This window comes from Medicago sativa, chromosome 6 (genome assembly GCF_051527215.1).
Source record: "Medicago sativa cultivar Bolivia chromosome 6, Bolivia_mono, whole genome shotgun sequence".
In the NCBI taxonomy this organism is placed as follows: Eukaryota; Viridiplantae; Streptophyta; class Magnoliopsida; order Fabales; family Fabaceae; genus Medicago; species Medicago sativa.
This window is the reverse complement of record NC_140754.1, coordinates 69369200-69383270: the sequence shown is the minus strand read 5'-3', so window position 1 is coordinate 69383270 and position 14071 is coordinate 69369200.

Here is a 14071-nt window from a genome sequence, read left to right as displayed (position 1 = left end):
CTCAATTTGCTTTTGGGCCAACAAAAATGGTCATGTCTACCTTCAAATCAAGTCAATGACAATTTACCCTCAATTGGTATTTTGTTAAACCAGACTTTCAATTTGTATCTTGTTACTGGTCAAGTGCCAGGTTCGATCCAAAAAGAACCACTTGTACCTGCTTTTATACCTATGCTTCCGGACAAACGACAAGTTCGATCTAAAAAGAACAGTTTGTACCCAGCTCATGCTTTGTTATCAGTCAGACGGCAAGTTCAATCTGAAGAACAGTTTGTACCCAGCTTATGCTTTGATATTGGTCAAACGACAAGTTCGATCTAAGAGAACAGTCTGTACCTTCCCACATGACGTGGTGATAATCCAACAAGCAAGTTCGATCCAAAGAAACAGCTTGTATCAACCCTTTTGTCTATGTCTCCAGCCAAACGGCCAGTTCAATCCAAAGAACAGTTTGTGTCTGCCTATCTGTTTGTATCTTCAGCTAAGTGTCAAGTTCGATCCCAAAGAACAACTTGTATCTGCCTATATGTCTATGTTTCCGGTCAAGTGCCAAGTTCAATCCCAAGAACAGCTTGCACCTATCTCTTGTTTTGTATTCCTTGGTCAAGTGGCTAGTTCGACCCAAAGAACAACTTGTACCCTATTTTCTATCCCTGGTTTGTCTACCCTGGCCATGTCTATCTGAATCCCCAGTGACATGACAGGTTCCATAGACTCCAGTTGTTTGTCTTGCGTTCATAATCAACATATTGCGTAACATTCATGTTTTTCAACTCTGAAAACGTATTTTTATGTCCAAAAACAGTGCAAATGCTAATATTTAAGTATCTTCGTCCCGTCAACTCTAAGACTTCGTCTCTAGACTCTCCGGACAAAGAAACTTAAATAGGGGCAGCTGTTATACCCTAATTTTGGACCTAAAAATACCAATTCAATTCCTCTTTTCTTGCATCTTAAGTCATTTGATATGTCTCTGATCAATTGCATCTTTCTCTGCATTTTATTTCAATGTTATTTGCAAAATTTACATGCAAGGGTATTTTAGTCATTTCCTATGTCAAAATTTCTCTCAATCTTTCAAAATTTTGTTTGAGTCCTCCCAAATAGTTTGAATAAGTCTTTGTTTCATTCTATGTCAAAACCCATGTCAAAAATTGCATTTGAAGTCATTTTGAGTCAATTTTGCCCCTAAGGGCATTTTAGTCATTTCAAGTGTCAAGATTCTGTTCAAATATTAAAAATTGTCTCTGAGTCTTTTAATTTTGCTTGTATGAGTCTTTGCTTCAATTTCTTGTAAAAAAATCCATTTTTAAAGTTTGCATCTGAGTCATTTTCAGTCGTTCTAACCCCAGGGGTATTTTGGTCATTTCACACGAAATTTCGGCAGAGAGAGGTTACTTTAAAGTACCTCATTTAGGCCATTGGTTCATTTTAGTCCATTTTGTCAATTTTAATCGTTTCACTTTACGTTTATTTCCAAATTACGTTTTTAATTCAATTTTATCATTTTTTTTTATTATTATTTTTAAGTCCCAACAATTCTAAAAATTGCATACAAGTCCTTTCTCTTATTCCAATTTCGTTTTCAAGTCCTTTTTGCTCATTTCGAATTTCCCTCTCTTAAGTTTTTTAAAATTACAAATTAGTCCTTTTTGTCCAATTTTCTCTGTAAGTCCATTTGTCTCAAATTACAGATTAGTCCTTGGTAGTTTTTTTCTTTTTTGCAGGGCAGTCCTTGAAACTTTCGAAATTGCAAAGAGACCCCTGAATCCTAATAGTCCAGTTACGAATCAAGGCAAGTCCAGGAACACATGTCAATGCGCCATTGGCCACCAAGGCCACATGGCAGCCTATAAAAGGAGCCACATCACCAATTACAAAAAAAAATCAATAATCACGCGCCAACTCATCAAACCACAGAAACAGAATCGAAATTTTCTCTCTCTTGGCAGTTAGATCAAAATTCAGAAACTACCAAGAACAACGAAGAACACAGTGAAGAACCCTAGAATTGCAGAACAAGAAATTGAATCAAATTGAAGTGAAATCACTGCAATTCTCAGAGATTCACATTCGAATCTTCATCATCGAATTGAGAACTGCAATTCCAGCACAATTTCAAGGAAATTGTACGATCACAGTTCGAAGAAGAGAGAAGAAAGGGGAAATTGAAGCAAGATCACAGTTCGAAGAAGAGAAAGATCAAAACACCGATTTATTTTCGGTCTCGAAGCTTGCTCCAGGATCTTTCGTTCGAATCTCCAAACAATTTCAGGTATATTCAAGAAAAACCTTCTCGTTTTTACTCGTATTCATCATCGAAGGTTGGAAATCAAGAATAAACGGTGAATCGAAGGAAAATTTTGAAAAAGATTCGTAGAAGTTTGAACGAAACCCTAGAAGCATGATTCGTCCAAGATTCACCGTTTATTTCATCAATTGAGGTTCAAATCCATCATCAGTGAAGAAAGTAGTTCGAATTAGGGTTTTGCTTCAGAAAAATTTGAAAAGAAAGTTGAAACCCTAAAAAACGTAAAGATCCAAAACCAAACCTGTAAAAACATGTAGATCGAAACGTTTTGAACACTCTTCTTCAAAGAGCTTGTAGATCGAAACGTTTCGAACTCTTTTTCTCCAAAAATGTCAAAATCGAACGGTTCGAACAACTTTCTTCAGAACAATAGCGAGATCGAAGCATTTTGTGTCTGTTCTATGATAATTTGTGATTTGATTCATAGCTTATGGTCCAAAATCATGTTTGATGTATGAGAATCATGAAAGAAGCCATGAGAGAACGAGAGAGAACGAGAGAGTCTGAAGAGAAGAAAGAGAAACCTAGGTTTGGAATGAAGGTGGACCGGTTCCGCCATTTTTATAAGAGTATGAACCAGACCGGTTCACCTGAACCAGTCTGGTTCAGAACCTTGGGCCTGGGTCACTTCTTGCTGAATCCCTCGTTTTTGCTCATTTCTTGCTAATTACACCCCTGGATTTGGCTTCCTGCACCTCCTGTGTGTCAAAATTTTTTGCAAAAAGTTCAAACCATTTTTTTTAGGGAAAATTACATTAACCTCCCCCGAAGTCTTTTTAAATGACATAGACACCCCCTCTAATTTTATATTAGATACTAACCTCCCTTCAAGTCTTTTAAAATAGATACTCACCTCCCTTACAACTTAACACCGTTAACTATCTCTGTTAAAACTAGAAACATCATCTTCCATCATTTATCCAGTGGAATTTGGCTTTAGAGTTGCAAAGATACAATAGCATAACATCAACAAAGAGTGTAATTATTATTAATACAAGTCAACAATAATGAGTCAACTGGGAAGAATTACTAAAATCTGTTGTTTTCATTTGGGACCGTCTCTGTTTCAACATTACATTGCCTCTACAATCAGCATTAAGCCTCTGGATCTTTACATGAAAGAATTGGGTGTCTATCCCTTTGTAATAATTCCATTGATCTCTGCATCGGTGCTTGAGGGAGAGAGAGAGACTATCCAATATTGGTAAAGATGATGTTTCAGATGTTAAGAAGAGTGGATGCTGCAGTACAACATAGTTTGAATTGAAAGTTGTATACATTAGAAGAGGAAGATCTTAGTTACAGAGTAAATTCTCATCATTTTGGGATCCATTTGAACTGTTTTGATATTTGATTGATACCTTTATTTTACCATCGAACTTGCTCCTATTTGTTGTGGGAGAGTCATTATTTTGTAATGCATTTTCGTTTGCAGAGATATAGGATTTGTCTCAATCTCAAGAGTCCATTATTGTTGTTAAAAAAAAAAAAAAAGTCCGAAAGAGAAGAAGCATTCTCATGTTTTTTGATTTAAACGGAAGGTGGATGGGGTGTGACGGCAGGGGGTGTTACTGCTTTTTGAGAAAACAGAGGGGAGGTAAAGTATATTTACATAAATTTTAGGGGAGGTTAGTGTAATTTCCCCTTTTTTTTTATGTTTTATTGATATTTTCTTGGTGTTTTCCTAATACTTTTGCACTGGAATTGTTGATAAAAAATATATAGGCAATTTTAGTGTTATTTCTTGAAGTTTATGTTAAAAAATGGATGAAAATTGGTTCAACTTTGTTTCTTGTCTTTGATGCACACTTGTGATGCATGATATGTGTTCCTCTAACTTCTTAACCACTGTTTGAATATGATTTTGATACTTGTGTGTGAAATTTAGTTAGTTGCTTAGCTTACAAGTTAGTTGTGTAGTTAAATAATGCAAGTATGCTTAAAATTTGTTTTAAAATGCCAAGTAAATCATATTTCCTTAATTCCCATTCCAAGACTTGTTTCTAAACCCCCAAAAATATATTGGAATGTGAGAATTATAGGTCATATGGTTCTTGCATTCTATGAACAAATTTTAGCCATGTTTGCACTCATTTTCTATCCTTTATGTTCTAGTGCTTCTCTTGCTTTATTTCCTTTGATATTGTCATGTGCTACTAACTCCTTTCATTTCATGCTTCATCATTTCATAAGCATCTCCATTTCATCCCATATCCATCTCTATTTCTTTCTTACAATTTAATTTGTACCAAAGTTAGAATGTAAACACTTAGGAGTTTTGTAATATTTTTCCTTCATGCCACTTTTAATTTTCTTGGCAAAGAGGCCATAGAATGTATCTAGGGTATGATGTAATAAGGACAATGGACTCTAATGATGTACACCGACACAAGCACCGACACATGCACACACAATCACTTTAGGTATATAGCTAGACTATGCATGTTTAGATGTATGTTTAGGATTGTATGCTTAGATGTATGTTTAGGCTTTGGACTTAGAAAAAAATCAACTTTCCAAAAAATATGAATAACATCACTCAAACATTTTTCATAATAAACCTTGGGATCAAAATCCCATTGTATTTTCCTTTTTCATTTTCTTAATCAAAAAATTCAATGAATATTAATCATACTTTGACCATATTTTGCAATTCACTAATTCAACCTCACCTTTTCTTAAATTCTCATGCCCTTGAGGCCTCTTTCTATTCTTCAAAATTCATTTTCAAACTTAAAATCAACCAACAAAAACAAAAACATTTTTGAGAGAGAACTACGGTGGATTTGATCCCTTAAACGGGTACGTAGGCAAGGAACAAAATTCCTTCAATTCAACTAAAATAAAAATCCAAAAACATTCTTCTCCCTCCAATTCTTCATTTAGCAAACTTTAGGTGTAAATAAACATTTCAAAATAGCATTTAAAAATAAAGCGCGCGCGTAGAAATTAAAGACGGTTCCTATAGGATACTATAGTCGTTATGGGTGCCTAACACCTTCCCGTAGCGAAAACAACTCCCGGACCTCGATTCTCAAGGGTTTTGCTTACTTTTTCCCTTCCCAAGAAAAAATAAGATATCACCGGTTAAAAAGGTTCAAACGTAATCCATGTTTGACACCCGAAAACCAAGATACAACATATGAATGCTTGAAATGCATGATTGGTTTGTAGTTTGACAAAGGAGTTTCACAGAGGCAGATGAAACATTAGAAGATTGGGCACGTAGTGGCTCGTGCTGCAACATATTCACATAGAAATCCTCTTTGGAGAGACCGTCGTTGAGAGACGTATCGAAACCATGGCTGAGGGCAATATTAACTTGTAAAGGAGGGACCCTTGGAAAAATCTTGGATACAGGTCGCCGTTGCTAGGCGTGTCAGTGCTGGGTAAACATTGGATGTTCGCATCTGTGGTCAATGCTTTTCAATATTTCGTTCTTTCATTCTTCAATCCCTTTTTTGCCTGAACCGCCCTTTCGGGTTTTCGATTCACCGGGGAATAAGATTCTTTTCATTGCCCCATTTTTGCCTGAATTGCCTTCACAGGTTGTCAATCAGCGGGGTGCTCATTTTTGCCTAAGCCGCCCTTTCGGGTTTTCAACTTAGCGAGCTTTTCATTTGCATTTTTTTCAATTTTTCATTTTTATTCTGTTTTTTCATTCTTGCCATTGACCACAGATCATCCTGGGGAATAACCTACTTGTAATATGTATTGAAATAGACATTGACACTCATTTATTCATGCATGTTTCATTGAAATATACCCTATTGCTCAAGTTTGCTTTCAAAATAGACAGAAAAAGGTTTTTCAATTTTCAAAAATGTTTGTTTCAGACATTGACATTATCAAAATGGAAAGAAAATATTTTGTATATAGCATTGAAAGTAGAAAGAAAAATAGAGTTTCAAACAATAGCACAGGCTCAAATTGATGTAGAAGAGTGAAAGTCAGCCAAAGGCATGACTTCACGGATTTACAAAGCTTGGAAAATGGTAATTTTATTGGTTCACTAGTACAAATCAGGGATACAAAACCTGTTTTTTAGAGATTTAAGACCTGTTTTTTACCGGGGTTATATCAACGGGTGTTGTAAGTTTGAGATACGACATCTGTTTTTTAGCTGGTATGAAAAGAACCATTCATACCCTTCTTTTAGAAAAAATAGGTGTGATATGTGTGTATATCACACCTCTTTTACACGTAAACGGGTGTGAAAACAATCATATAAAGCCTATTTTTTTTATCAAAAAACAGGTGTGAAATGTTGATATTTTTTATAAAAAAAAAAGTGCATTATGGCAGTTTCAACTACCATGAATGCACATTTTTTGGTTAAAAAATGAAGATTAATATATGTATGGCCGAAAAAATAATAGTAACATATCAAATTAATGGTAGAAATTGTTCAAGACAATTTTACAATGAAATACAACAAAACAGAGCACAAACATAAATCAAAATTGACTTCATAACACCCTCCTGTACTACCAACCTATAACAGAACAGCACCTACAACACTAAATCCACACTCCATAACTCCTCACATACACAACCAATGACACAATAGGCAAAAAAATTTTGCTTGTTACCTCAAATTTCATAAAAAGTAAAAGAAAATTTTATACTAAATGACCAAAAAAAACATGAAACATTCCTAGAACTAGATGATCCTCTTGTTCCTCATTCCAAGCTACCTGCACATAATGCAATCTTTCTATGATTAGATAACAAATAAGAATAAAATGTGTTAAGACTACATCAATAGCAGAACCAAAATATATTTTAAATCACGTATGTATAGGCACAAAACTCACATTTTACAATTGTATCCTAGAATATAGAGTTCAAATAAATCAGACTCATTTACAATCACTGATTATCCAAACCTTTCATATCGTTCATGTAATAGAAGGATACTTGCTTTTAACTCCAAAACTTAAGAAAGTAAATTTTTTATACTTCCTGTAAGGAAAATGTAGGCTCCATCTACTTCAAATTTTTGCTATTAACTTCTATATAGTACAGGTATGAAAATTATTTGGGTCAAGCAAAAATATAAAAAGGAGGCAATCTACAAGAAGACAGAGAAAGCTAGTTATCTAGTACCTTAAGCTTGACATCTATCTTCTTGTAATCATTAGAGTCCACATATGATTCTCATCTAAAGCCTGATAACAAATTTCAATTTAGTAAGCATGAAGGAACGCGCAAAAACACAAGAAAACACAACCCTTAACAATCAGATATTTTGTGAGAAATAAAGTCACCATCCCTTCTATATGGAATACAAAGGCAAATAGGATAGTAAAAGGAATTCACACAACATAGTCTTGGGTCATTCCTCAAGCATACTACAACACCATAAATTCTCCTATCATGTACATAATAGCAAACAAACGTATATATTTATTTGGATAATACAAAATCTAGTGAAAGCAGTTGATTACATACAAAATCTCTTGCCAACCACTAATGGAACGATGAGAGGGAGAGTTTATAAATAGGAAGGTTTGGGTGAGGTTGATTTGTATTGGTGCTGGACCTTTTCAGAACTGAATCCCTCTGGGGCAGGAGAGTTTGATTGCGGAATTTGATTGAGGAATTGCACAGCTCGACTGTAGAATTTGATTGATGAATGGCAGAGTTCCACCGAAGGTTCGAAGAGGGAAGAGAGAATCGATTACTGAAGGGAGTAGTGATCGATATATTTTTTATTTTTTTTGGTTACAAGAGCAGTGATAGATATTGAAAAATCAGAAAAGTATATATGGAGAAAAGAATATTTTGTTTTTTTTTTGGTACAATATTTTGTTTCTTTTTTTTTTGGGTACATATTTTGTTTCTTTTTTAAAAACATAGAAACAGAAAAGTTGTTTATATGATTTTGTACTCAAAAAAAAAAAAAGTTCTTTTTGAAAAAAAAAAAGGAAACGGAAAGTTGTTTATATGGAAAAAAGATAATAGGAGCATAAGTAGCTAAATTAGTTTAATCTAAAGAATGGATAGTTGGAGGTCAAGGGATCGAATCCTGGCAAAGAAATAAAAACATTAACCTAACAATTAATATACTATACTAATATTTCACACCTTTTTTCTAAAAATCATATATAAAATAATATTTACAACTTTGCCACCTTGTTTTTATTTCATATTTGACCCCATTTATTCTTAAAATCAGGTTTTGAACCTTACTCACTAAAATAAAATTTGCAATATATTTACAAAACTGCCACCTTATTTATATTTCACACCTTTTTTTAATAAAATAGGTATAATACAAATAATTCTTATGTCAATTCTACACTAGTGGTTGGTGATACATTGAACACGATGACCACTACATTTCATAGAAATTTTGAATTCACAAGTACAGAAGCCTTTGATGAAGACGATCATTGACAGTTGCAGGAGCCCCAAGGGTGATGGTGATTTGCCAGATATAGTTACTTGTCTTTTATTATCAACCTCATTTTCGCATGAACCGCCCTTTCGGGTTTTCGGCTCATCGAGGCGCCCATTCTTGCCTGAGTTGCGTACAATCTCAGCGAGCTTTATCACATTCATTTTTTTTTGTCCCTAACTTTTGCCTGGATCGCCCTTTCGGGTTTTCGATCCACCGGGAAGCGCATTTTTTCCTAGGCCGCCCTTTCGGGTTTTCGACCTACCACGCTGTTCTTTTCTTTTTAGACAAAGTATTTCTTGACTATATCGGCATTAACAGGATTTGGGAGTTCAACACCATCCATGTGTGTGAGGATTAAAGCACCACCAGAGAAAGCCTTCTTGACAACATAAGGACCTTCATAGTTAGGTGTCCACTTGCCCCTTGGGTCGGGTTGCTGACTTATCCTTCTTTTCAATACAAGTTCGCCTTCCTTGAATTCTCGAGGTCAGATTTTCTTGTCAAAAGCATTCTTCATTCGCACTTGATACAACTGTCCATGAGCCATAGCTTCCATACGTTTCTCTTCAATCAGATTCAATTGATCATACCGACTTTGACACCATTCAGCCTCAGTTAATTTTGCTTCCATGATCACTCGAAGAGATGGAATCTCCACTTCCAGAGGGAGAACTGCTTCCATACCATATACAAGAGAGAAAGGAGTTGCCCTGGTTGAACTACGCACTGTAGTACGGTAACCATGCAAGGCAAACGGTAGCATTTCATGGCAGTCTTTGTAAGTAGTGACCGTCTTCTGAACAATCTTCTTGATGTTCTTGTTAGCGGCCTCAACTGCACCATTCATCTGAGGTCTATAAGGAGAAGAGTTGTGATGTTCAATTTTGAATTCTTCACATAAAGCCTGCATCATGCTATTGTTCAGATTGAAACCATTGTCAGTGATGATCTTGTTGGGAACACCATATCGACAGATGATGTTATTTTTGATAAACTTGACAACCACTTGCTTGGTCACATTTGCATAGGAGGCAGCTTCAACCCACTTGGTGAAATAGTCAATTGCCACTAGAATGAAACGATTTCCATTGGAAGCTTTTGGTTCAATTCTCCCGATCATTTCAATGCCCCACATAGAGAAAGGCCATGGGGAAGATATAACATTGAGAGCGTGTGGAGGCACATGAATCTTGTCAGCATAGATTTGACACTTGTGGCATCTTTTAGCATGTTTGTGGCAATCACGCTCCATAGTTATCCAGTAATAGCCAGCTCTTAACAGCTTTCTTGACATGGTGTGACCCGAAGCATGGGTCCCAAAAGTGCCATCATGTACATCATGCATCAATTTCTCAGCTTCTTGTTTGTCAACACATCTCATCAAGACCATGTCATAGTTCCTCTTGTATAGGATTTCTCCGTCCAGAAGGAATCTACTAGCCCATCTTCTCAAAGTCTTTTTATCCCTGTTGGAAGCACCAGGTGGATATTCACAATTCTGCAAGAATTGTTTGATGTTGTAATACCAAGGCTTTTTGTCATTCACATCTTCATCAACTTGATCTGGCATATTTTCAATAGTAAACACATGAGCGGGTCTATCAAGACGCTGCACTTTGATCACGGGCACATCATTCCAGTGATTGACACGAAACATGGAAGACAAAGTAGCAAGAGCATCAGCCATCTGGTTTTCATCCCGAGGAATATGGTGCAGCTCAACCTTTGTAAAGTACGCCAACAGACGTCTTGCATAGTCACGGTATGGGATCAACTTCTCATGATGAGTCTCCCATTCACCTTTTATCTGATTAATAACAAGTGCCGAATCTCCATAGATGTCATGGTGCTTAATTCTCAGATCAATGGCTTCTTCAATGCCCAAGATGCATGCTTCATATTCAGCTATATTGTTTGTGCATTCAAAAGTTATTCGAGCGGTGAAAGGAATGTGGTGCCCCTGCGGAGTTACAATGATGGCCCCAATTCCTTTACCATAAGCATTAATAGCACCGTCAAACACCGATCCCCACTTGCTATTGGGGTCCGGCCCTTCATTGATCAATGGCTCTTCACAGTCTTTTGCTTTCAGATACATAATCTCTTCATCAGGGAAATCAAACTTAATCGGCTGGTAATCATCAAGAGGTTGACAAGCAAGGTGCTCAGCAAGGACACTTCCTTTGATTGCTTTCTAAGCTTTGTACACAATATCATATTCAGACAACAACATTTGCCAACGTGCGATCTTTCCAGTAACAGCAGGCTTTTCAAAGATATACTTGATTGGATCCATTTGGGATATCAACCAAGTTGTATGATTCACCATATAATGACGTAGGCGTTTGGCAGCCCAAGCTAAAGCACAACAAGTCTTTTCAAGCATTGTATACCGAGTCTCACAGTCGGTGAACTTCTTGTTCAGATAGTAGATAGCATGTTCTTTCTTTCCGGTCTCGTCTTGTTGACCGAGAACACAACCCACAAAATCATCTAACACTGACAGATACATAATCAAAGGCCTTCCTTCCACTGGCGGGACAAGGATAGGTGGTTCCAACAGGTATTCTTTAATGCTATCAAAAGCTTCCTGGCATTCATCATTCCATACAACAGGCTGATTCTTTCTGAGCAATTTGAAAATTGGTCCACAGGTAGTGGTCATATGAGATATGAATCTTGAGATATAATTCAAACGTCCGAGGAAACCTCTGACTTGCTTTTCAGTTTGAGGGGCCGGCATCTCTCTGATGGCTCGGACTTTGTCAGGATCAACTTCAATGCCTCTTTGACTGACAATGAAGCCTAGCAACTTTCCCGATCTTACACCAAATGTGCACTTGTTAGGATTCAACCGCAGCTTGTACTTTCTCAACCTTTCAAACATCTTTTTCAAATACACAACATGCTGCTCTTCATCACTCGACTTCACAATCATGCCATCAACATATACTTCAATCTCTTTGTGAATCATATCATGAAACAGAGTTGTCATACCTCTTTGATAGGTAGCACCAGCATTTATCAAGCCAAACGACATCACTTTATAACAGAACGTTCCCCACGGAGTGATGAAGGAAGTCTTTTCTCTATCTTCAGGTGACATTCGTATCTGATTATAACCAGAGAAACCATCCATAAAAGAGAACACTTTGGATTGGGCAGTACTGTCAACAAGCACATCAATATGAGGCAATGGGAAGTTATCTTTCGGACTGGCTTTATTCAGATCTCTGTAATCAACACACATTCGAACTTTCCCATCTTTCTTCGGTACTGGTACAATGTTGGCAATCCACTCAGGGTATTCAGCTGTCATGAGGAAACCCGCATCAATTTGCTTTTGTACTTCAGCCTTGATCTTAAGGGCCATGTCTGGACGAGACCTTCTCATTTTCTGTTTGACAGGAGGACATTCAGGTCTTGTCGGTATTCGATGTTCCACAATTTTGGGATATAGACCTGGCATATCTTCATAGGACCATGCAAAGACATCTGGATAATCATGGAGAAGCTGAGTAATCTTCTTTTTCACCTCTGGCTCAAGTGCGGCACCGATCTTGATCTCTCGCTTGTTCTCTTCAGTGCCCAGGTTGATGAGCTCAATCTCTTTCTGGTGAGGCTGAATGGCTCTTCTTTCTTGCTCAAGCAGTCGAGTGATCTCATACGGTATCTCTTCATCATCCTCCTCATCTTCAGCTTCATATACAGGGAATTCAAAATTTGGAGGAACCATAGGGTCACTGTGTTCAACGGGTTTATTGTCGTTCAATCTGCATAATATGATTGGGATGATTTTAGAAAAAATGTTTTTTTAAGCAGATTTTTGAAATTAATAAGAAAAATATAGATGTTTTGGTTTTTTCAGGCATTACCATTATTTCCAAGAAAAAGGCACTAAAAAGTAAAAAAACAAAGAGTCGCGGAAAAGACGACAACTTTTTATTGATAACGGCAATGCCGAAACAAACATGCCCTTACAATGATATCACTTTCGCCTTGGGCAGAGCGAAAGGATTGTTATTTTGAAAACAAAGAAAAACATGAGCAACAAGACACATTACATGGAAGCATGCATGACTAAAGGAACATCAATGGCCTCCCAATTTCTCACGGTGTCTCCTGGTACAACAAATGTAGGTACATAACTACTCTCAGCAGCATCTTCAGCAATAGCATTGATAAACCCAGCACTGTAGAAAGTTCCTGTTGAAACACCAGAGGTTGGGGAGAATCCAAGGCCCTCTTTACGCTTGTTTTCCAGAATCTGAATCACTTTGCCCCAGCCAGCAGCTTGCCCTTCTTGAACAGCCTTCTGGGCGTCTTTTAATGAAGCCATGCTAGCACCAGCTCTTCGGGGTTCTGTACCCTCAACATTCAAGCCTTGAAATGACGTCCCTTCAGCAGATCCTGATTCAACACAAGAGAAAGATGACACTTGGCCAACCAGATATGCTTCTTCACCATGCACAGTGACAATCTTACCGTTCCTCATGAACTTGAGTTTCTGATGCAAGGTAGAAGTTACTGCCCCAGCGTCGTGAATCCACGGTCTTCCGAGGAGACAGCTGTAAGAAGCATTGATATCCATGACCTGGAAAGTGATCTGGAATGTCTCAGGACCAATGGTAATTGGCAAGTCTACCTCTCCAAGAACATCTTTGCGAGATCCGTCAAAAGCTTTAACCAAATAGCTGCTTCCCCTCAGAGAAATTCCATGATGGCTCAATTGTCTCAGTGTAGACTCAAGCATTACATTCAAGGATGATCCAGTGTCCACCAGCACATTGGATATCATGTCAGACTTGCAGTGTACTGAGATATGCAGGGCCAAGTTGTGGCGTTTCCCTGCTTCGGGGAGTTCATCATCACCAAACCCCAAGTTATTGCAAGCGGTAATGTTACCCACTATTCCATCAAACTGATCCACAGAGACTTCATGATCAACATAGGCCTGTTCCAGTACTCTCATCAACACTTTCCTGTGAGCTTCTGAACTCATAAGCAGAGACAAGATGGATATCTTTGACGGAGTTTGCAGCAGCTGGTCAACAATCTTATAGTCACTCTTCTTAATAAGCCTCAGAATTTCGTCCAGATTAGACTCGTCAATAGATTGGCCTGATGGGCCGGGACTCTTGTCAACAGGAGGAGCAACTGGTGGAGTAATTGTGGCAATAGGTGTAACCACCTTCTTTTGGAACAAGGGTGGACAGACTTTTCCGCTTCTTAGAGTTGTAATTTCTCCTGAAACATTATCAACCGTAGCTGGGGATACCAGAGGCACTTCCACTCCATTCTCAATCATGGTTGCATTGTACTTGTAAGGGATTGCTTTTGTAGAGGCGTAAGAT